This window comes from Mustela lutreola, chromosome 1 (genome assembly GCF_030435805.1).
Source record: "Mustela lutreola isolate mMusLut2 chromosome 1, mMusLut2.pri, whole genome shotgun sequence".
In the NCBI taxonomy this organism is placed as follows: Eukaryota; Metazoa; Chordata; class Mammalia; order Carnivora; family Mustelidae; genus Mustela; species Mustela lutreola.
In genome coordinates this window covers 103837608-103861255 of record NC_081290.1, presented here as the reverse complement: position 1 = coordinate 103861255, position 23648 = coordinate 103837608, and the positions used below count along the sequence as shown (strand labels likewise).

Below are 23648 nucleotides of genomic sequence, written 5' to 3'. Positions count from 1 at the left end.
GACATACCTGCTATTTTTCCTGCTCTTATATATTTAAAATATATGTACACATGTCCTAAAATTATTAAGCTCTTTTCTTTTAAAATATGTAATTTCTTTTTCTTTTCTTTTTTTTTTTTTTTTTTTTTTTTTTACTAGGGAGCTAAGTTATGTTTATTGCAGACCTTATTTCCTATACTCTGGAATATGACACTCAAAAAAAAAAAAAAAAAAAAAACCTTTCTGAAGTATTAAGATGCTCTATCATTTACCTTGCTCTGTTCCATTATCACAAACAGCATTTCACATTCTAATTGATATTGTCCCTTTATAAATCTCTATAATTCAAATCCTCATATTTATTACTCTGTGTTAAAGTTGATTCCCCCACCTCCTGCCCTACTTTAACAATCATTCCTTGTTTGCCTCTATAAAATTAAGTTCAAAAAATAAAATCTGCTTCTATAAATTATTATGCCCATATATGTTTCTACCTAGAATATTTTAAAGCCCTTAACAAAGTTTCCATTTTTGAGTCCCCTCTCTAAACTATGATGTATATACTCTTTGGTTAAGTCTTTTGTTATTTTTTGGAGTGTGTGTGTATGTGTATCTCTTGACTGTGTGTCCAGGGTTTGTAAGCTCTCAATTTAGTTAGACTTAATATGCTTTTATAGGAGATTCTTTTCCTGGGCATGTCTTGATGATTTTTACCTTGTCATGTGATGAAAATATGTGTCAGAGCACCATAGTGTAGCATGGGGCTTTTCTACTGCCTTGCATTCTTCTGTTTTGGATGAATTGGTAGTAGACAACCAACTATTCCGTTTTGGTTTCTACAACATAGAGGTTGCTAGGTGGTTTTAATCCCTTGCAAAAAGAGGACAATAAACAACAACAAATTCCTGCTCTTTATATTGATGTATTCCATCTAGGAGATCTAGCAAATAAAAAATGATTTGAAACACTTTTTAACTGTGCAGTTCTATATAGACCACCCCGTACATCTCAGTAGCATTGCACCAAATGTTTTTTAAATTATGCTGCTATTTCTTCCTTATGATTTTGCTTGTTCTTAAGACATCAACTGCTAAATAGCAATAGTTGAATACCAACTCCAGGAAATTTAATATACAAAAATCCAGCTTACTATGAACACAGTATTTTGGTGAAAAACTACCATGTCAAAATTTTATTATTTAGGTATCTATTTGGATTTCTCATCCATTTGTATGATTCTCCAGTCTTAAGTGCGATTGAAGCTTTTTATTCTAATGGTCTTATTTATTTAGGGAGAAATATATTTAAATTCTGTCATCTTGGTCATTACTTGAAGGTGTAACCTCATATTTTCATTTTTAAAAAATTTTTGATAATGCCATTAAGTATTTTTTAATTGTTATGTTTCATTTTGAAAATGAAAAAAAAAAAAAGCTTTCATCTTTAAGTTTTTATTCCTTTCCCTGAACTTCCTTCATGATATTGCTTGGTAGCTACTGCCAAAATTAATAGTTAACATTTTCTCCAGTAACGAGTAATAGATTTGCAAAGACTTAAACAATTGCTTAATGCTTTTTAAATCTGTATTTAAGAATTATACAAACAGCCAGAGCTGATATGCATCAGGTATACATGGGTGTAGCTATGCTGATAGTAATGGAAATATTTCCAAGGTAGCCAGAGAACTCTTCTCTTAAGATGCTGTGGCTCCCTCTGCATGACTCCCTGAACCTCCCTACAATCTTGTAAGTGAAATAGTAATATATGGCCTGTAGGTGGCCTCTAGCTCCTCCTTTATCCCTATGACCCATGTTTTGACATGCCAACTGTTAAAATATTTTTGTTACTACTCCTGTCCATGGCAAGAGAATCATCATTTATTTGTCTTAACTTGATGTTTACTAAGCTGTTTTTAAGAAGATCTTATGATAGAGTATTTTATATCTTCTTGACATTTCAGTTTTGCAAAATGAATAATTTGCTTTAACAGTCCTGGTAAGCGTAACTTCAGTTTTCCTATATGTTCTGAAATCTTTTCAATGTAATATTCCACTTTAAGGAACAGAATAAAATTAGAACCTTTAGAAAATTTGTGGAATTTTTCATTCTCCTTTCTTTGCCTTTTTTTTTAAATTTTTTTATTAATTTTTTATTTTTTATAAACATATATTTTTATCCCCAGGGGTACAGGTCTGTGAATCACCAGGTTTACACACTTCACAGCACTCACCAAAGCACATACCCTCCCCAATGTCCATAATCCCACCCCCTTCTCCCAAACCCCCTCCCCCCAGCAACCCATAAGTGACTCTTTGCCTTTTTATTAGAAATAAAATTTAATGAAGTTTCCTTGTTTAAATTTTTAGAATGCAAAATGTAGAAGTATTATAACTGAAGCAATATTGGTTTTTACAAATAGTAACAAATCAAATTTTGGCAATTTTATATATAGCATAAAGTTTTATTTTATATGACTTGCCAACTCATCAAGCATTAGAATTTTTCTCATTGATCCTTTGCTGTTTGTATTGATCTTATTAATGTAATGGCTTTAAACTTTAACTCATATAGCCCATAAGACTATAGCATTTTTACATGAAGATATTCTTCGGGCTTTTGAATAATTTATATCATAATTAATGATTTAAAAATTTATTCTTTTACTTCCCATCTGTCCTAAAGAAATAGGAAGATGGGGTTAATATACACCTAATAATTTTCCTAAAGAGTAAGGAGAATGGACTCACTTAAAAAGTATCTAGGTTAACGTATATTTGAAACAGTTTTTCAAAAAGCACTTACAGTCTACCAAGTTATTGATCCTCAGTCTGTGGCTGTTATAAATGGATGTAATTAGCAGCTCACTCTAAATGAACCATGGTAGTGGCTTCATTACTCTGAAAAATGCATTATGTTACTTTGTAACATGAAGTTGCCAAATCTAAAGGAATAGAATATACATTGTATATCTTGGAATAGAATCTACATGTAGAAATTTCTTTGGAGGGGCGCCTGGGTGGCTCAGTGGGTTAAGCCGCTGCCTTCGGCTCAGGTCATGATCTCAGAGTCCTGGGATCGAGCCCTGCATCGGGCTCTCTGCTCAGCGGGGGGCCTGCTTCCTCCTCTCTCTCTCTCTCTCTCTCTGCCTGCTTGTGATCTCTGTCAAATAAATAAATAAAATCTTAAAAAAAAAAATTTCTTTGGAATCAATAGTGAGCATTGTGACTATTGCATACAGTTAAATATTATGATTTAAGAATTATTTATTATAAAGTTTTAATATCCTGTAAATGTTTTTAAATTGGATAATTCTACCGATATAATTTTGCTCATTTTTTACACTTTATTCACTTTGCAATAACCCATTTTTTATATTTGTATTTGTTTCGCCCTTATCAAACTAGGCAGCATCTAAGCCATAGAATCATAAAGCCCAAACCTGATTTGGAACAGAGATAATGCACTTTAATATTTTATAGATTTCTCTCGTCCTCAGTTTCCTTAAGTGACTGGCTCAAGATCATGAAGTTATGGAGTATTAATGTCAGAATTAGAACCTGAGATGGATCTATACTTTGGTTCTTTCTTCCACCTATCTACTTCCTTAGTTTGTTTATGGGTTTGTGAGAGTTACGGGAGAGAAGTTTCTTTTGAGATTCAGCTTACAACCTACCTCCCGGTAGAATTCTTGTCTTGCAGCAAACCATGTAAATACAATGGCCAATTCCCAAAGTCCCTTGCATAAAGAAAAAAGGAAAGGATGGATGAATAATTAAAATAAGGACACACTCTTTTCTTTACCTCTTTCCTCTCTTCACTACATGGAATTTCTAGACAGACTGCCCCAAATGCTTGGACACTAGGATTGGCAATTCTGTTTTAGAAAATTGTCTTTCCTATTTTAGTGGATGAAGAATAAACCGTATCTACTGCTGGCTTTTTAGAATTAAGATATTGGGCACACCTCTATCTGTTTATTATAGTGTGTTCTCTGACCAAAGAAATCAAGTATTAGCAAGTATCAGAATGTCATAGAAATGTTTTCATTTCAGATGTAAGAATTTGTATGTGGGTTTTTTTTTTCTGATTTTCATTCTGTGTTTTCTTCTAATGTGGGTTCTTTTATACCTGTCCCTCTACATTCCTGTGTTTGATTCTTAAATAATTTCTTTTTGCCGTGGAAATGCTGTGCCAAACAATTTCCAACTGCTGCCTAATACTTTGTGTTTGGCAGTTGTAGTTCCATAAAAAGTGTTGATTCGAAACAACCTTGTTTGGTGTATATTTGTTTTTAGCTTAGTGGAATTTGTTCCGTAAATGCTTACTGAATTTTTCCTCACCACTTTGTCTCTGTTAGGAAGTTCAGGGAGTAAATATGCATGAGGACTTCCTTAGGTTTTCTTCTTAGAATTTTAACTGCTGTAGTGATTTTTTTTTAAAAGCATTAACGGGATAGCCCTTGCTGCCAAGAAGCTGACATTCTGAAATAGCACTTCCCTTTGGGCACCATACAGTTGGGATCATTACTTGCAGAAAAAGTGCATGGGAGAGGCTTTGGGGAGGGGGCATGGAGGAGGAAAACCATTTTATGGGCATATCCTGCTGAGGTCAGTAACCTGCTGTTCAGTGAACTCGGGTCTGACCCCATTTGGACCTGGAGGAGGATCATTTCAAGCAGGGAAGCAGCTGAGGCAGCATCACAACAGAAGGAAGAACCTATTGCTGGAAGCTTTGAAGAGACTTGGCAAAGGATGGCAAGAAGCACAGAAAGGAAAGAAAGGACTGGATCCAGCAGGATCAACATAGTTTGTGATGAAAGTATTAATAACTTTTGATCAGTGGTTGAAAGGAGAATGCATTTAAGGCCCCAAAGAAACATTTCTATACATCATGCATGTTTATAGGTAGAATAACTGGTTTACAGAGGAAAGTTTTATTTTGATTTTGAGATTAAAGTGTCTACTTCTAGGGTTTGAAATACAGAATAGTTTACCTTTCACCAAAATAAAATGTTTTCTTTACTGTATCTCTTACCAGCTGGTGACGTTGTGAAATATGGTAGGTAAGAGCATAAGCTCCAGCAGCCTGCCACCTACAAAGTGTGTGCTAAGGGACATGGCTGAGAATATGATAATAATTTGAAGGTTAAATGACTAAGCATGCATTCGATAAATTGTAGCAATTTTTATTGTCATTGTTTTTTTTCATCTACACTCTGGAAAATATTATAGAAAATAGATACTGTCTTTTGAAAACAATGGCAGTGAGTAGATGATGTAGATTAAATATACCAGAATAGATTTTAATTTAGGAAACAAAGAAAACTCTGTCCTGGAACCACATTATCCTCAGCAAGATTACAACGTTGACCTTGAGGTTTATTTCGTTCAATTAAAAATGTAGATATGTGTGTGGGAGTGAGAACATTCAAATGTATTCATTGGCTTTCTCTCTTAGACTTTTTTTTTCTTTTTTTCCCTCTATGGCTCTTATTTTAACCTCTGTCTTCAGCCATTACCCTTTGTGTTTATTCTCTTGTGCCTTCTGGGTGATTTTTTTTGTATAATCTCAGTGTATTAGGTCAGAGGGAAAACTCAGTGTGTAAGCTGACTGACAGTGTTTTGCATTTTCTTTGAGAATGTTTACCATAGCATCCTAAATAGTATTAAACTTTTCTTTCAAAACAGGTAACCAGTCGTCACTGCATTGATTTCTGAATGTTACTCTTTTGGAAATTTTCCAAAACTGAACAAAGCCAGGATCATTGACCATTAAGGAACTGTGTTGTAACAATAGACTTGTGGTCTCTTATGGGTGTACATTCTAATTGTTGGGATTTTTTTTTTTTTTTAAGGGGGCTATTTGGGGCATAGAAAACTGGAACTTCATGTTCTCCTTGATAGTTTGCCAGCTGGTTCTCAGCCAACCAGATAACTGCTTGTAGCAACATTCATTTCTGTAGGCCTCTTGATCTTGTGCCAGCCCTTAGAGGGCAGTACCACTCAGCCTGCTCACACCATTCTGAACCAAGGGCACTGCTGTCCCAAATGCCTCAAACTATAGATAAAAATCTGATACCACCTCAAGGGACTTACAGCTCAAGTTCTGATAAACCTCTGAGTGTAAAGCATGTATTATTTTACTATTTAAGTTCTACATTAGTATTTTAAAGAGAAAACAGGAAGGCAAATGTGTAGTCTGTTGCTCTGTATTTCTCAGTGTTTGGCCCCTAAGTAAATCCAGCCTTAAGGAAACTAAACATGCCCAGGCAAAAGCCCTCTTCTAGGCTTACCAATGCTTCTTTGATGCTTTCTAAAAGCACAAGGTATTTTTATTGTCTCCAACCCTGACCTCCCATCTGATAATTATTTAATTGGATTACATAGATTCTCAAGTCCATCACATCAACAATTTATTTTGTCACTTCAAATTTCTTTCTAGAATTATCTCTGATTAATACCATTATTTTTCTTTGCAGCCAAGCTCAAAACTTTACTTCTACAATTCTTTCTTTTTCTCCCTATACCTACAGTACTACTAATATCCACTCCTTTCCCAATCAGTAGTTATTCCCTGCTTGATCATTTTATTTTCTCTGCCATCCTCTTGTTCAGACTCCTCACTTTATATCTGAACTACTGCAATAAGCCAGTATTTTGAATGTAATAAGTTGTAACAGCTAAATCTTTTACTATTCCATACCCATGAGAATGGCTTTAAAAAAAAAAAAGTCAGGCAATAGCAAGTATTGATGAGGATGAAGAAAAATTGGAACCCTCATACACTGCTGATGGGAATGTAAAATGGCACAGTCATTCACTTTGCAGAACAGCTTAGCAGTTCCTTGAAAGGGTAAAGACAGAATTATTGTATGACCCAGCATTTGCACTCCCAAAAGAATTAAAAATGTATGTACACACAAAACTTACAGTGGATACCCATGTTCAAAGAGCATTATTCACAATAGGCTAAAGATAGAAGCAAGGCAAGTGTCCATCGACAGATGAATAGACAGACAAAATGTGGTATGTACGTGTAATGGAATACCCTTCAAAAGGGACAAAATTCTGACATGTGCCACAACATGGACAAATCTTGAAGACATTGGGCTAAGTGAAACAAGTCAGACACAAAAGGACAGGTATTACATGATTCTGTTTATATGAGATACCTAGAATTGTCCATAGAGACTGAAAATAGAATTGTATTTGCCAGGAGCTTGGGAAAGGGGAGACTGGGGAGTTATTGGTTAATGGTGGTGGAGTTTGAGTTTTGGAAGATAAAAAATTCCTAGATGGTCATGCTAGTGATGATTGCACAACAATAAGACTGCTTAATGCATAGAACTCTACATTTAAAATACATTTAAAATACGGTTAAGATGCTAAATTTTTTGTTGCTCTATTTTACCACAATATAAAAAGACTTGTAAATGAAAGTTCATAGGAGCATTATTTCTAATAGCTAAAAAATAGAAATAACTCAGATATCCATCATGAATAAAGTATGATCTATCTATATGGTGGAATATTAGTTGGCCAAAAGAAGGAATGAAGTACTGATTCACAACAAAACATAGATGAACCTTGAAAACACTATGCTAAGCGAAAGAAACCAGACACAAAAAAGTCAAATTTTGCATGATTTCATTAATTTGAAATATTTAGAATGAGCATATGCATAGAAACAGAAGGGGGGTTAGTTGGAAGAGGGATGAAAGAGCACTGACTCCTGCTGGGTGATAGATTTATTTTTGGAGTGATTAAACTTTTCTGGAATTTCATAGTGGCAATAATGGCACAACCTTTTGTGCCACGGAATTGTATACTTTAAAATAATTAATTTTATGGTGTGTGAATTATATCTCAATTTTTAAAAACCCTAAGTGTGAGTACATAACTCTGGTAATGCTGTGTTTCTAAAGAAACAGAATGTTGCTGGTCTTGACCTATTATTTGTAGCTATGGAACTTTGAGAAAATGAAGTGACCTCCCTTCTTTCTCTGTAAAATAGGGATAACAATAACTGCCTCACCAGATGTTTGTGTTAAATGAGATAACATATGTAATACATCAAGCATTATCAGTGCCTGGCATTTACTAAGAACCCAGTAAATTTACTAAGGCCCCTTGGAACATGAACCTTCAGTAGTTCTCAATACTATTCCAGATGCAATTTTCAGATATTTCAGAAAATGACCTAACTTCTTTAGCCAGTTATCGCTAGTTTGTAAATTCTAGCTCAGATCTGCCTCTCCAAATTCTTCTAATGCTCCTTTTCAGAAATCCATCAGTCAGAGTGGGCTCTTTAGTCTCCCTCAACTTGCTACACATATTGTATATTGTTACACATATTCTAACAGCTGTGTCTTTGAGAATGCTTCCTCCCTGTTCCTGTCTTTCTCTGACTTTCATCCTGCCCTTGGGACTCAGAAGACTTTCTTCATGCATTCAACTTTCTCCCTTATTTCAGTTCATGGTCATCTCTACATTCTGAGCACCCAAGATTCTCACTACATCTTTGACTAATGAAGCCTTACTTTGGTTATATTTTTGAAGTATATGTCTTGTCATGGATGGAACTGGAAGGGATTGTGCTAAGTGAACTATATCAAGCAGAGAAAGACAGTGATCATAAGGATTCACTCACATATGGAACATAAGGGATAGCACAAAGGACCACAGGGGAAGGGAGGGAAAACTGAATGGGAAGAAATCAGAGAGGGAGACAAACCATGAGAGACTCTGGACTCTGGGAACCAAACTGAAGGTTACAGAAGGGAGAGGGGTCAGCGATGGGGTAACCAGGTAATCAGGTGATGGGTATTAAGGAGGGCACATGTGATGATGAGCACTGGGTGTAATATACAGCTAATGATGCACTGTATGCTGGTTAAGTGAACATAATCAAAAAAATAAAAAGAGCTACAGGTACACATTCAGCAATCCTAAATGTTTATGTAAATAATCTTGTAACTTTGGATGCTTTAGATAAATTGGATTAAGGATGTTAAGTATCACATAGTGTAGAGAGGTTGGATTTGGCAAAGCCGTGTCATCGGCGTAAATTTCCAAAGCAAAGTCTAGGCATAGAAATGTGTTGTGGACCCAAGGAGATTTCAGAAGTAACACAAATAAGAAATGGGAGATGGTTGTATCTTATTCTAACGTAACTTTTGAAAGTAATGACTGAGGCTGACCAAACTCTGCAGTCTGCTAACATATGAAATGTATTATCTGCCTTGTTGAAACAGTTGGGTGGTTAATAAGCATTTTCAAGTGGACAGATCTTAATTGCATGTATAGTGATTACTAAGAAGGGTCAGCAGAAAGGGAATTAAACAATAGTAATAATTTTTTTAAAAGTATGTGTCTTATTAGGTGATCAGATTAAAATGTGTATTCAATCTTTTGAACTAAATTAAAGTCCCTGAGCACAGGGACCACGTGTTATAATGTTCTATGTTTACCATCGCACTGAGCACATTGCCTTGATACAGTATATTCTGAATAAACATTTGCTGTTTACAAGTTAAGTTAGTGCTGCATCTCAACAAGTACAAGGCCTTAATTTAATGATTAAGCCTCATTCCTGGATGCACCCTAGAATTACCTGGGGAATAAGGCTTCATTTTTAGCCCAACAAATCAGAATCTCTCAGCATGAGGCCTCAGCTTCCCACCCAGATAATACTATTACAACCAAGGTTGAGATCCACTGGATTCAACAGATGAAGTAATATAACCCAGTGGGTCCCAAGTCTAACTGATAATCACTGTCAAGCTATGAGGATTGCTGATTGGGCAGAGAAGCTTTAGGCATTGCAAAATTTTCTCTACAAACATTAGTGTTATATTATGGTGCATTTGGGAATTGTCATTGCTTTGAGAACGATCCCCAAACCCTGAATTTTTTAATAGTCAGTGGTGTAATTGGACATATCCAGTTATGGGCATCTGTACTATTTTAAGCTTTACATGATAGTTTTCATACCAGATGTATGTCTTGTTCATTTGTGCTAACTTAAAAATGTTTAAATTCTTTTCTTTTCCAGGCTGGCCAACATCATCATCAAACCCTCTCAAGATTGTCTACTTGCCCCTGCTCCTGTTGAGTTACCACACTTGGAAGCAGGAGATGGGCTCAGCAGCAGCCAACAGGCCATGATCCAGGAGGAGCAGTAAGGGATAGAGCTGCTGGTAAGACGTTGGGGACAGTTGGTGCTTGGTTTCCCAGAAGTATAAATTTATTCCTAATTTAATGGTCAATTTTTCTTCTAACTTTCAACTTTAATAAATTACTCTGTACTCTCTCAAGTACCTTAATTATCTATGCTTAGGGCACATGGGTTAGATCTTAAGATCTATAAATGTCCCAGAATTTTGTGCTAACCGGATGGTTGGATGGATGAATGTGTATCTACATTGTTTTCTTGAGAAAAGGAAGATTTTCATCAGATTCTCAGTGTCTTTGAATTTTTCAGAAAAGAACAGAGCCATGCAAATATAACTGTAAGAATGGAGAAATGTGATACCTATAACCACTTGTCACAGTATTTCTCCTCTCCATTTTTATCTCACTTGTGGCCACTTTGTCTCATTTGTTGAAGATGAAAAAAGAAGTGATTATTTGTGGTTATTTGCTGATCAGAAAAGTGAGAGCACCTACTGAGCCTAGGCAGCCAGTTTTCATGATGATTTGGCCCCATAGAACCATTAGAGAACTAAAGTATACAATGACAGATTTCAGGAAACCCTATGTAATTTTTTACATGATTTTTTCTGAAAATATGAGGTACTGACAGGGAGATACCAAGTACTTTTTCATCTACAGTTGACGTTAATAAAGATCAGTTTGTTCTAAATGCTCTTCACCGACAGACTAATGAGTGTCCCAACCTAAGGGTTATTTATCAGACCATTAACATTTATATAGATGAACAGAAGTGGGGAACTGATATCTGATACTGTTTTCCAAATATTCAAGATGGACACCAGAATGAATTCTATGTATACTTTTGCCTGTACTTCAAGTCAATTAAAATTATGGGGGCATTGTTGGAAAGCAAATGGAGGCTAGATTAAAAAAAAGAAGAAGTCTTTTTATTTTTTTTTTCCTTTTATAACTCTTTTAGCAGAGTTCAGCTTCAGCTTCACTGAATCTTGTTTATACATTCAGCGTAACAGATCTTCTAAAAGGTCTGTGTAGCTGTAATCTCTGCCCTCACTCTAGATGCCTGAAGATATAAGTATCCACTTTGCCACTTGATACTTCTTAGGGACTGACCTGCTCCTGAGAAATCCTTCCCAGTGTGTCCTCAGTTAAACTCCCATGATTCCTAGATGTTGCCATTTTCAAGACATAAGGCAACTAACATCTGCCTAGATTACCTCTCCACCCTGGGAATTTTAAATCACTCTGTAAGGGAAAGAGAACTCAGCACTACTAACTCTCAGAATGAAAATTTTCCCCTTGCATGCTAATATTTTTAGAGTATTCATTGTCACTGAAAATAGACTTCCTCTTTCCCCTCTCATGCTGGAAAATCTTAGGTAATTATGAATAAAGCATTCTTTGCTTTTCCCCTCCTCCCGTAATGGATGCTTTACCTCTTGCTGTGAGGACTGTGGCTACTCATTCTGTACTTGACCTTTATATGAGAACTGAGATGTATTTTGAAGATGGAATTTTTACAATAACATTAGTCAGAATTTTTCTCTTCTTAGAGATGAAGTGTAGGAAAGGAAAGAAGTGCAAAGTCTAGGGAAAATGTAAGAGAAATTACTAACAAGGAAAGAAGAAATTAGAGTATTAACTATTTGTTAGAGAGAGACTGAAAGAATTATTTCACAAGTAACTCCCAGAGGAGTTCTTCCCTCATATCCAAAAAAGAATGTTATCTTGTGTTTAACTTTTTACAGTTGGATAAGCTCAACTTCGGAGATATTTTCAGTGATAAATAAACCTAGGACTTGTTTTTAATAATATTTATTATCTTTGTGTTTGTGGTGAAATTATTTAACCTCTTCAAGCCTTGTTTTATTTGGCAAGGAGGAAAATAGGTCTTAAGTAACAATAATGGGATTATATACATATATGATATATATGTACATGTATGGATAATATGTACAGGGCCTGGCACAACTTAATTCTAAATCTTTATTAGAATTTGTTTATTATTATGATTTTGACTATTATTAATGTTGCTTTGAGTTTTTAAACAATAAATTCAACCAAGGATTATTTCTTGAGTGCCTATTAAGTACTAGGTACTCTTTAGGACCCAAAGTACATTACTAAGCAAAAACATTTCTGTACTTGTTTAGCTTAAAATCTAGAGTGACAGACAGATATAAAGAAGATAAATAAATAAAAATGTATAGTGCATTAAATACCAAGAAGTGCTAAGCATAAAAAATTTAAGACAGAAAAAGAAAATTGGAAGTGTGGTGAGGTAGTAATTAAAAATAAAGTATCCAAAAAATAAATAAATAAAAATAAAGTAGTCAAGAAAGACCTCATGAGAAGATTAATTTTGATTAAAACCTAAAAAAAAAAAAAAATGCAAATACACCATAAAGTCATATGGTGAAAAATAGGTAGAGGAGAATGCCACAAAGACCTAGAGGTGTAAAAAGTGATTCAAACAGAGTCAGAGGATCTTATACAGCTAAGTCGTATACCATCTGTAAATATGTACACATATACCAAAGAAAGTGATACAGATAAGAACTTTGGAAGTTCAAGGAATAGCAAGGTCCATCTAGACTAAAACAGTTAGAGGAGGATTTCTCAAGGGATGCAGAGGAAGATGGCAGATGGTGGCCTGGATCTTGATGGCTAGGAAGAAATTGGATAGTTGGCAGAAGGGTACAGACTTCCAGTTATAAGATGCATAAGGTCTGGGTGCCTGGGTGGCTCAGTGGGTTAAAGCCTCTGCCTTCAGCTCAGGTCATGATCTCAGGGTCCTGGGATCGAGCCCCACATCGGGCTCTCTTCTCAGCAAGGAGCCTGCTTCCTCTTCTCTCTCTGCCTGCCTCTCTGCCTACTTGTGATCTCTCTCTGTCAAATAAATAAATAAAATCTTTAAAAAAAAAAAAAAGATGCATAAGGTCTGAGAATCAAATGTATGGCATGGTGACTATAGTTAATAACTATATCAACTAGTTAGTTGATAACTAAATTTCAATTGTGTAATTGAAATTTGCTAAGAGAGTGGAAGTGTTCTCACACACACAAAGAATGGTAAAACTGTGAGGTGATGAATATGTTCATTAACTTGATGGGGGGAATCCTTTCATGATTTCTATGGAGAGCAAATCATCACATTGTGCAGTTTAAATATCTTACAGTTTTACTGGTCGATTATACCTCAGTAACACTGAAAGAAAACCTCCAAAGAAAAAGTTCTAATTAAAGTTAATTTTTATATGTTATGGTTCCATAGTCTTTGCACTGTCAGCCATAAAAGCAATAACAACAACACCAAAACAAACAGGGAATGATATCCTAGTGGAGAAGGGGAAGAAAAACAGCATGAGATGGAGAGAAATAAGGATGTTGGTGTTGAGGGCAGGTGGGCAAGGCAAAGGGCGAGAGGGGTAGGCAGAGGGAGGCTACCTTGTATCGGGATGGCAGGTGGTGGGAGAGAACATAGAAAAGCAGGCGAGGCCAAATTTTGTAAAGCTCTTAGGCCAGGCTAATGATGATTACATGCCATTATACAAATACTGAGAAGCAATGGAAGCAGGTGAGTCTTTAAAGAGATGCATTCAGGTCATTAGCAATATTATTTTGACAAGTTTAGGTGGGTATGGAGGAAGTGGTTTAAGTGATTTAGGATTGAAGTTGAGAACATGGGTTATGATGTTAGAGGTAAGATTGAAAAGATTTGATAGGGGAAATTCAGAGGATTTATTCACTAATTGCAAATCGAAGATAAGAGTAAAAGTTTTCAGGTTTTAAATGACCAATTAAGTGTTGGCATTAAAGAAAATAGGGAAGTAGGGGCCTATCATGAGTTTGAATTCATGGTGATGGAGGTGAGACAATGCAGGGTAGGTATCCTTAAGACTACTAAGGATAAAGTTCATGTAATGTTTGACAGAGTGAGTTGAGTTGCTAAGAGGAATTTTTCACTGTGCATTGAAATCTATGTAAATATCAACCTAGTACAAAATTTTAAGAGAATATGCCTATCAAAACATTGTATTTTTATACCAGGTTGGAATAACAGAGAATCGTAAAAGTATTGCCCCAAAATGGGCCATTAGACATCACCTTTGTCCAGTTGGCTAATTTTATGGCAGACTAAAGGGTACCCAGACCTAATACATGACTTTCTAAAGGTCATATCATTAGCTATTGGCAAAACCTGTTCTATTCCCAGGTGTCCTTACTGAGACCTACTGCCCCTCCATGTCATCTCTAAGAAGTGTTAGTGCTTTGTATTTTGCTTCTTGTTTGTGGAGAAAAGAGAAGATTTGGATTTGCCCTTTAGAACTCTCTTGTAGCCATTCTTCTGATTATTATGTACATTCTCACCCTTTCTCATGAACCAGACCTTACTCATTTACAAGCTTCACTCTTCTCGCCTTAGTCATTTTCTTCCACCTATGGTCATTGTTGATGTATCCTGATTAAAGAATAAGTCATCCTTCTATTTCATCAATAGTTTGAGACAGAACAGTTTTTTCGAGCATTGTATTTTTTCTGTTTGTCTTTCAGAAGAAAAATGGCTTTTCTTATCTCAAATTTAAATCCCCACATAGACTTTAAAATGAAGACTCCAAATGTCCTTTCTTGCAGACCAGTCTTATGAACTAAATTCCATCATCATTATTCTAACAAACCCGATTGATTTATCCTTTGTCACAGGACTTCAAAACAAAAATAAATCCTAGAGGTCATCTGAGGCAGTGCTCTTCAAACTATTATCCTCCTAGCCATCTGTCACTTAAAGTTTTCTTCTTTTTAATAAAATGCAATTATTTAGCAGTGTGCAGAAGTGTATTTAAAAGAGGAAAATGTTTACTTTTTCATTTACAATGGTGCTACAGATCTTTCTTTATGTTTCTTTACTCTCTCCATTACATATCTACATTGTGCTACAAGTCATGGCTGAACTGTATGAAAGCTGTATCTTGTGTATATTTTAAGGCTCAGATTGGTCTCATTGTCTCCATGACCCAAGAGACTGAGTTATAGAAGACTATTGACAATCTTACGGGATTCTGAGAACTTTGGCAATCCTTGAATTCACAAATAACATTGTAGCATTTTTTTTTTTTGCATTAATGCCTATCCACCTGTGACCTATGCTATGAGTTTAGAATAAGTAAGCCATGCTAAAATAGATTACACACTATGAAAACTATTTTCACCATTCTTGTTTCAGTTTCCCCATCAAACAGTGAAGTATCAGTAGTCTCCATTGATCTCACAGGGTATTTTAAGCAGAAATGAAAGTCTTATGAAAACACTTTATATTCTGGAAGAAAGTTGTAATGCAAATGAAGGCATTAGAAATGTTTACCCATTTTTACAGGTGTTAATCTGACCAAAGCTTTTTCTCAAAATGTGAAATAATGTGGTCAATAGTCTCCCCTTATGAAGGACTGGAGGAGGGATGTTTCAAGATGCCCAGTGGATGCCTGAAACTGTGGATAGTACCCTATATATACTGTTTTTTCCCCTATACATGCATACCTCTGATGAAGTTTAACTTACAGAAACAGGAGGAGGTTAAGAACAACAACTAAAAACAGAACAACTATAACAGTATACTCTAATTAAAGTTCCTGAATGTGCCCTCTCTCTCACCTTTTCTCTCTCCTCTCCATCAAAATACCTCTTTTTTTAATAATGATGTGAGAAGAGAAAATGCCTACATGATGAAATTAAGTGAGATGAATGGCCTAGGCAGTGTGACATGGCACCTTCTGACCATGTGTCAGAAAGAGGATCATCTGCTTCTGGATGGTGGATGACCACAGATGACCAAAATTGCAGAAAGCAAAAACAAGTGGGCGGGAGGCAGGGGCTACTGTAGTGTGTTATCTTGGCTATTTTAGTGTTGAGAAGATTGGGAGAATAACTAATGGGTTTCTTGGATAATCTGTGACCATTTAGTTAACATTGTATATGTTTATTGCACTTTTCTAATTCCTAGAGGCATATATAGTCCTTGAGTTTTCCTAGGAGTCTTAGAGGGACTTTAAGAAACAAACTAATAAACAAAAAACCTTGGCCATCTTCTCAAGATCTTGAATCCTCCTCCGTACTTACACGTGTGTACACACATGTGCTTTCTTAAATCCTCCTAGCCAGCTTGCTTCCTACTTTATTGCTACTATTGAACTTACTGGGCACGAACTTCTGCTTCTCTTTTCCACTCCTATCCTCAAATCCAGCTTATCCATATTGCCTCTCTTCAGAATTTTCTCATTTTTTCCATGAATTATTTTTTAACTGTTCCCTCTGGTATTCTTTTTGTTCCTGTTGGTCAATTGAAAGTGTCCCAGTGTGCTTACTCTTAAATGCAAATCTAACCATGTATTCTCCTTCTTAATATGCTTTGATGAATACCCATTGTTAAACTTTCCTAAAGCAATAGAAGCTTCCCCCTCCCCACCCCACAAAATTTTTATAATTACAATGGAGTTCATCTGGTCAGTGCAGAAATAGATGCAATGTGGCAACTCTTAGGGTCACCTACTCACCCCTCTTTAACCAGTGTGGCCCTGAACAATTCTATGAACCCTTGATACCTAAAGTCCTCAGTTTGGAAAACCATTGGCCTACAGAAAACAGATCAAACTGTATGCTTGATATCCCTATCTGGCTCTTAATTACTCTTCAACTTCCAGGTCACCATATTGTCCCTCAGATTCCATGAGGTAATTATTTCTAACTCTTTATAGGTCTTGAACCTAACGTATTTCACACATTGAAGCCTTTGTACTGGCAATTTCTTGCCTCTGCCTTTTCCATAAAGACCCAACTCAGGTTTCTCATCAGCAGGGCCTCATATTTATGACACTTGCGTTCCTCAAACCCCACACTTACTGTAGTCACATGTGCCTGTTTCTCTACAAACTCAAATCCCTAAGGCAAAGGCCATGTCTCATCTTCTTATTCCTAATATTTTGCACAGCATCTGGCTACATAGTAGGCATTCAATGCCACTCTCAAAACCATTCACTTTGTGATTTTTTCATATCTTTTTTTTTTTCTTTGTCCTCTCCAGTCCTTATTAAAATAGTTAAAACACTTGTTTTAATAGTTTTAATAGTTAAAACACTTGTTCCATTTGGGGATGGAAATGGGGGGAGGTAAGGAACTGTGGCAGGTGAGTAGTTGGAACTTCAGCTGTCTAGGCATAGCAATATCATATACCAAGTTAACATTATTTCAGAGCTTGAACCCCACACATACTCAGTTGTAACTAACACTTGTATATGTAACATTTGCTACCAAAATGTTTTGTTCCTGCAGTATTCTACCCAAATTAAATTTATTGCCCCTGGGATTTGTGGTTTTTGTTGGCTCTTTTGGGAGACTTTAGGGATGTATTCAGTGTTCTAATTCCAGTAGTATTGATAAACATAAATGCTTCATGGCAGGGAGAGAGATTTGAAAGGTGCTGCAGATGATATTTAATGTCTACTGGATGATAATTTTAATGAATAATACTCAAGCCTTGTTTAGCAAAACATGAATTTGGAAAATTGTTTGAAAATACCAGAAAGTTTAGTTGATAATTGTGTTCTCTAGCAGTTTTTGTTTTGTTCTGTTTTTTAGTCTCAGGGAGGAGGAGAAAAGTGACAGTGTACTTCAGAACATAGGCTCTTTGGGAAGCCATATGTTTGGCATTGTTGTCCAGGTGCTTTATGGTATTAAGAGGGCTGGAAATGTGTGCAACCTTGCAGGGCTCTATCAATATGCTGGATCTCTAGAGAGCATTTTTGGAAATATTTCTGAGCTCCAGGTTCCCTAACCAAATAGTAAAGTGATTACTAGAATTCACAGCTTTTCTAGATTATGAGAAGTCCTAGAAGAGAGTGAGTAAACTTCTTGATTAAAATGCAGCATTGAACACCTGAATATATTAAATGTATTTCACTTAGAACAAAACAAATGGATAACTTTTTGTCATATATACTGAAAGTATAAAACCAGGTGTTCTCAAAGAGGTTTTATTTCTGGGTACCATGGTGGCTCAGTAAATGTCTGTGCAGGTCGTGATCCCAGAATCCTGGGATTGAGGCCAGCATCTGATTCCTTGCTCAAAGGGAAACCTGCTTCTCCCTTTCCCACTTCCCTTCCTCGTCTTCCCTCTCACCTTATCTCTCTGTCAAATAATAAATTAAAAATCTTTAAAAAAAGTTTTTATTTCTCTTGTGCAATTTCATACTTTCTTAAGGTATAATGTAGTAGTTTTCTTTGTTTAATTTGTACTTTAGTTGTTCCCTTCTCATTTCAAAGATGGGTCACTTTTTTAGACATTTTAAAAATTGAGATTACTTTGATGCTCAATGCACTAGCAAGTCTTCCTGGAGTAGCAAAGTAGTGAAGTATATCTGAATGAATGTCTGGCATATAGTTAAGTATTTAATACTTTCTGATTGAGTGATAGGATTATCATCCTACAGGAAGGAGGATGACTTAATATCAAAATATTTTTTTAAAAATTGTAGTTTTTATTAATGACGTAGAAGATACTTTACTTCATTACATGGGTCAGACAACTGGGATTTATCATAAAAAAAAAAAAATGCCTACTTTCAGATCTAGTTGTCTGGTCACAGGTCACTGTAGTCCTGGGGCACGCTAGCTTCCTTGCCTGTGAGTACATGCCATTTCCTCACACTCAAGTGGCAGCATACTTTTTTTTTCCTACACCAGCAGCTGATAAACCAGATCTCTTCTATCTTTTTTTTTTTTTTTTTATAATTTTTTTATTTTTTATAAACATATATTTTTATCCCCAGGGGTACAGGTCTGTGAATCACCAGGTTTACACACTTCACAGCACTCACCAAATCACATGCCCTCCCCAATGTCCATAATCCCAACCCCTTCTCCCAAACCCCCTCCCCTCGGCAACCCTAATTTGCTAATGTGATTGTATAAATCATTGTTGAAGATTTTAAAGATTTTATGTATTTATTTGATAGAGATAGTGATAGAGCACAAGCAGGGGGAGAAGCAGAGGGAGAGGGAGAAGCAGGCTCCCCGCTAAGCAGGGAACCAGAGGCAGGGCTCAATCCCAGAACCCTGGGATCATGACCTGAGCCAAAGGCAGACGCTTAACCAGCTGAGCCACCCAGGCACCCCAGTGTTAAAGATTTTAACATTTAATTTATTAAATTCCATTTTGTTATTTTTAGTTTCTCTTTTAAGCCTGTGTAAATTTATGAAATTTATTTCCATTCCATGTATTGTTTATAAACACACACTCCTCTCATTTCCTCTATAGATTTTGTAAAGATGACTTCTTTGTTATTACTGATTAAAATGTTGATATAATTTCTTTTTTTAAGTGGATAATCATTAAGAGAACAAGTCATATGTTTTTAATTAAAATCTTACCTAAAATTTAGAAGAACTCTTACTTGTTAGGTCCTCCTTCTTCTCTATTCTTAACTTTCTCCTCTGGAAAATGGAGGCAACGGATATCTTACTTTATAGGAGAAAAGGATTTACTTTCTTGATATAACACCATCCTTTTAAAACATTAAAAGTTAGGTTATATTTATAACTAGCAGCATAATCGATGGCTCCCACAGACTGGAGGCAGCTGGAGAAGGATGAGATGTACTCTGCTCACCCCTCACCCCCACCTTGTCCTCCTTCCCTAAACAAAGGGCAGATACGGGATTGGCAAGGCCTTACTGGAGTCATTTTAAGGAATTTATTCAGTGAGTTGGACACAGTGATGAATCATGAACCTAAGGATGTACTAGAAAGTAGGTTTGAACATGTCCAAGCAACTTGCTCAGTTCTGAATGTGTGATTCCTTTTGCCTTTACTTAGAGATGTTCCATGGGTTGTGCATAGAATGCATTTTTCATCTTATTTTCCATATAACCAATTTATCAGGAATAGCAGGTAAATACACCTGATAATAAATCATAGAAACCGGAGAATGTTTGGCCTAAGATAAGAATATGAGGGTTAGAATGATACAACAAGCACAACTGGCATTGATATGAAGAACTGTGATTTGGGGGCACGTGGGGGGCTCAGTGGGTTAAGCCTCTGCCTTCGGCTCAGGTCATGATCTCAGGGTCCTGGGATCAAGCCCCGCATCAGGTTCTCTGCTCATCAGGGAGCCTGCTTCTTCCCCCCGCCCCCCGCCTGCCTCTCTGTGTACTTGTGATCTCTGTCAAATAAATAAACAAAATCTTAAAAAAAAAAACAAAACTGTGATTTGTTTTTAGAGGATATTAGAACTGATACATATAAGCTTTATACTTCATGATTGTTTCCCTAAGCCTCAGTTCATCCATTATTTCTATTTGGAAGAACTCCTTCAAGAGTTTTGTTTTGTCAACCTAGGAAGAGGTATATTTATGTATTAAAAATATCTGCTAATTCCCTATTCTTTATATGTTCAGTTAACCACTATCTAATTACCTTTTTATTTAATTCTCATTTACTCCCTTCTACTTTTTTTTTTTTTTTTTTTTTAGATTTTGTCTATTTATTTGACAGACAGATTACATGTAGGCAGAGAGGCAGGCAGAGAGAGAGGAGGAAGCAGGCTCCCTGCTGAGCAGAGAGCCCGATGCGGGGCTCGATCCCAGGACCCTGAGATCATGACCTGAGCCGAAGGCAAAGGCTTAACCCACTGAGCCACCCAGGCGCCCCTCCCTTCTACTTTTTAACTGGTTTTCATTTTCCTCCCTTTCTGAAAACACTGCTTCTTGTTTGTCTGATATGAATACATACACACACAACACATTTTTTAAAATAACTAGGTCTTACTCGTAATCAAAATGAGAAAGAAGGTTGACTTCACTGGGGTGCTTTTGTTGTGTTTTATGTTCCTGAGATAATTATGTCTTGAGATACTTGATAATACTGTGATTGAAAGACCTGTTGCTGAATCCTTCTACCCCTGGAAGATTGATAAGAATTTCCTTTAAATTCAGTTATTCAACTGAATCATTTAAGTACTTGCAAATCACAAATATACTTTGGAAACATTACATGTGATATATTTTAAAAAGTTGGATGAATTGCCCTTGAAAACAAAATCACTTCTTCCAAACAGACCCCATTTTCCCCAAATACATAATGGAGAAGAAATCTTTTCCTATTGAAGTGATTCAGACTTACATTATTTGCTCTCTTGTTTAATGCAAGGGATTTATTAACAATTTTATGGAAGTAAGTATATCTTCATGCATTCATAATCAGTACAACAGATGTAATGCAAAAAAAAAAAAGAAAAAGGATTTAAAAGTGATAGATGATATGTGCATTGGTGCTGTCCTAATTTCTGTTCCCATTTCAGTGTTTAATAGCTTTCTGTAAATAAAATTATCAGTTGATAACATTTAAACTACTTTAATAAATGGATATAAAAGCTTATATATGAGCTTTTTTTAAAAAAAATTAATTTTACTGAGGGGGTTTCAGGACTACTAATCATGGATTACATGAAGCCTAGTATAAAGCAATGGAAGGTCACCTCCAAGTCAGGGGTAGAGTTGAATCACTGCCAATATAGTTAAATAAGGTACTGTTAAGAGGACACCTTCATCCAAAATCTGTACATTATCAGCTCTTCCCCTTCAGATTTGTGTGACCATGAGAATTACTGCATGTTTCCTGAGATAACACCTGTCCCCCAGCTTCAATCCTTGACATATTGTGAACAAAGATATGTGTCCAATGCACTAGTTCCCAGACAAATAAATGAATGAGTACACACACACACACACACACACACACACCTCTTCAAACTTTATTACTACAGAGGATTGCAAAAACTGGATAAATAACCTGTATTAATCTTAATGAATAGATGATGCTAAAAATAATATGAAAGTCAATTAATTGTTTTTCCTGATCCTTGCCTTTAAGAAGCCTGAGTCTTCTGAGAGGTAAGGTGGCTGCGTCCAGTGGAATGGTGAATTACTGGTGGCACTGGGCCTGCCTCTCAGATCCTCTGAATGCTTTCTACCCACTGCTCCATACAACCTCTATCTTAAAAATCTGTTATTCATAGTTTTTCTATTTAATCTTTTTCATAAACTGATACATTGCTATTAAAGAAATATTTAAAGGAAGCACTTTTCTATTACCCATTGTTCTCAAATATCTTGGTGATTTTTTTCTTCTCTGAAATTCTGTATTCCTTAAAGGCAGTGGACTTTTGTGTCCTCTTCTGAATGACAGTTTAGTAACATCATAACATCATGGCTACATTAAGCCCTTCTTTTGAACCATATTTCTACTTAACGTTTTATAATGAAGCTTGGATGTTTTCTCTCTCTCTCTTTTCTTTTCTTTCAGTTCTTGTAATTTTTATTGAAGGGAAAGTACCATCCTTTAGGTTCTATAGTTTTGTAATAGGATTACTGACAACAAAAGAGTGGTTACTGTATTAGCACCGTAAATATTTTTTGTATCAATTTTTTATTTACATTGTAGTTAGTTAACATATAAGGTAATAGTGGTTTCAGGAATAGAATTTAGCGATTCATCACTTACATACAGCACCCGGTTTTCATCACAACAAGTGCTCTCCTTAATACCCATCACCCATTTAGCCCATAAAGATTTTATTGTGAATAGATGGAGTGGCTGTTAACTATAGCAGGCAAAATGAAAATTTAGTAAATGCAGACATCTTCTAGAACAAAAGATAGTTGGAAAAGGATGTGGTAGGAGACGATTTTCAACTATGGATTTACTCGAAAATAATCTTGTTTCTAACTGCTTAAAATCCTAAACAATACTGTAAATGGTTGGGAATTGAATGCACTTGTGTCAAAGAAAGGTCTTTGTATATATTTATTGGCACACTTCATCACACAGAAAGGAGTGCCTGGCTCTGGGAAACATATCTGCTGAACTCCTAATTACAGTAGTGATGCTGCCGAGCACTAGGAAATACCAAAAAGAGACAGAGGCATGATTGAGGACGTTGAGGAAATGTCTTAGACGTGATTTGAGTCAGTTTTAATTGTAGTAAGAGATACACACCTCTGTGAAGTCCTCCCAACCCCGAAGCAAATTTAGCCCCTTTCTTTTCTATGTCTCCAAAGCATGTTTATTATAATTTAGTAGAAAACTAATAACACTATTTCCTTATGATGTTTCAAGAACCTGTCTTCCTCAGGGACAAGAATCTTGAATCCTTCATACATACCAGGCACTTAATAAATATTCAAATGAATAATGGGCTACTATTGCCTAAAAAAACAGAAACCATGTAATATCAGGTATATATTTAATAGAAAAAAGTATTCTCAGTTATTCAGAATAATTTACTTATAGAAAAATATTTAGTATAATCTCTTCTTTAGCATAAGAGTTACATATTTCTTGGAAAATTGAGAGAGGATCTTTGAGAACACTTGAGCTCTGGAACTAATTGTCAGATAATAATTTGAAAAGTTTAAAGATTATGGTCCAAAGATATGAATTTATTTA

At 35.7% G+C, this 23648-nt stretch overlaps 1 protein-coding gene across 1 annotated transcript in view; it reads left to right on the top strand.

Moving 5' to 3' along the window:
* TET2 (tet methylcytosine dioxygenase 2) overlaps positions 1-23648 on the top strand; it is a 139936-nt gene that overhangs the window by 30867 nt on the left and 85421 nt on the right. Inside the window, exon 2 of the mRNA XM_059171723.1 lies at positions 10033-10177. The gene's annotated coding sequence lies outside the window, so the exon portion shown is untranslated. The remainder of the gene's footprint in view (positions 1-10032; positions 10178-23648) is intronic.